At 38.0% G+C, this 2,138-nt stretch overlaps 1 pseudogene; it reads right to left on the bottom strand.

The window, feature by feature from the left end:
* Nucleotides 1-415: 415 nt before the first annotated feature.
* Nucleotides 416-1,377, bottom strand: LOC119536638 (annotated as a pseudogene).
* Between the last annotated feature and the right edge of the window lie 761 nt (nucleotides 1,378-2,138).

The following is a 2,138-nucleotide window of genomic DNA, read 5'->3' as shown; positions in this document are numbered from 1 at the left end:
TGATAATATCAATTTGTTTAATCCCCCTACACAGATCAAAAAGGTAGATATGATATTACCCCTTTTACAGATGAACAACTGAAGACTTAAAGGGCAGGTTTCTTGCCCAGAATCACAAAGCTGGTGAGTTGAGTTGAAATGAATTGAATTGAATTGGTCTGAATTAAAACCAGTCAGTTTGAATCTGGAGAAAATTTTTAGTTGTTAATCTCAAAGTGTATTAGTTAATTATAATTACACAACCAAACCACAGTAAAACTTATTGTTTCAAGCACCAACCAGTGTCACTCATGGGCTATACTGGAACATTATCTGCATCAATTTAAGCCTGCTTTGCCCTATATTAACTTTGTTAATTGCCATTCATGTGCATGCTTTGTGGGTTAAGGTGATTGATTCTTAACAGCCAAATCTGTCATAAATATTGGGTTGTGTGACCTGAGCAGCACCCTCTCTTTTGAAACTTCTTCAAGGCATCTTTGATTTCTCTGTTCCTAAGACTATAAATTAAGGGATTCATCATGGGAATGAGACACAGTGTAAAAGACTGATGCAAATCTGTCAGTGCTGGAGGAACCACCAGAGCTGGAACTCAAATAGGCAAAGATACCTGATGTATAGAAGAGGGAAACAGCTGTCACTTGAGAAGCACAGGTGTTGAAAGCCTCGGACCTGCCTTTAGCTGAAGGGATCTTCATGATGGAGATGACAATGTAGTCATAAGAGATCATTATGATTATAACACTTGCTATCCCATAGATCATGGATAATATAGCAACCATGATCTGTATGAAAACAGTGTCAGTGCAAGACAAGTTTAACAACTGAGGCATGTCACAGAAGAAGTGGTTGATGGTATTAGGCCCACAGAAGTGGAGCTGAAGCAAAGCACACAGTTGAGATAAAGAACCAGAATGCCCAGCCATATAGGCTCCCAGGGCCATCTGAACCACAGAGGCTGGGAGACATGATGGACGAACAGAGCAGCAGCTTACAAATGGCAGCATATCGGTCATAAGCCATGGCTGTCAGGAGACAAGAATCACTCAGACCCATGGTTGAAAAGGGGAAGTACTGGCCAATGCAGCCCATAATAGTGACTGTTTACTGCTCTTGGAAGAAGTTGAAGAGCATATTTGGGGCTGTGGAGGTAACATAGCAGATATCTATGAAGGACAAATGACTGAGGAAGAAGTACATGGGTGTGTGGAGGTGGGAATCCATCCTTATTAAGATGATGAGGCACAGGTTCCAGGTCACAGTCATAATGTAGATCAGCAGGAATATAACAAAGAGCACTGGTAAGATCCTGGGAAAATCTGAGAATCCCAAGAGAATGAAGTGGGTTACCTCTGTGTTATTTCCTTCCCCAATCATTGACTCAGTGATCCTAAAATCAGAAAGGAGACAAAGGAATATATTGCTGGGACAGGCAAAATGATATTATCATTTTCATATGTGCCAGTCCTTTCCTCTGTTGACCTCTTGAGCCAAAGCACTTTGCTGCCCATCTTTTTTCCTCAAAGTAGTCATGAATTAGCTACTCAGCATTTGGGTTTCAATTAATTCATATGGTCTCATGGAATTAATAGAGATATTTAAAATATTGAGTGGAGATTTAAAAAATTTACTATTAGAAATGCTGTGCTTATATTATGCAACGTAGAGATAATTAGTTAAGTAAAAGTTTTTAAAGACATTTGTTAATTTATCATGTAACTGTGATTTTATAATAATAAAAGTATAAGTGGCATCTCCCTAGACTAATTTGAAATAAACCTCCTGTTCCAGATTGTTGTCAAGATTTTAAAAAATTTCTTCTTTTATTCTTAAGAATAATTATATTCCCTTTTTATGACAATTTTTCAAACTGTTTTTGCAAGTGTATTTAATATGTCTTCAAACAAGCTTGAAAAAGAACATCATTTTTAATAGCAATATTTTTTGTAGGGCAGAAGCATGTGTATCCAATAAACTTATAGAATCAGTCCTCTATGGACGCCCTTTGCTAAGCATTCCAAGGGGGTGAGCACAGTTCTATACTGGCCCAAACTGTAGTCACAATATAGGGTATTTTGCCTATTGGAAGACAGCATGGTCCTCTGGTTAAGGTGTTTGCATTTTGGAATTTTGCTTTC

The sequence above is a fragment of the Choloepus didactylus genome, chromosome 6 (assembly GCF_015220235.1).
Source record: "Choloepus didactylus isolate mChoDid1 chromosome 6, mChoDid1.pri, whole genome shotgun sequence".
In the NCBI taxonomy this organism is placed as follows: Eukaryota; Metazoa; Chordata; class Mammalia; order Pilosa; family Megalonychidae; genus Choloepus; species Choloepus didactylus.
This window is presented reverse-complemented; position numbering and strand designations above follow the sequence as displayed.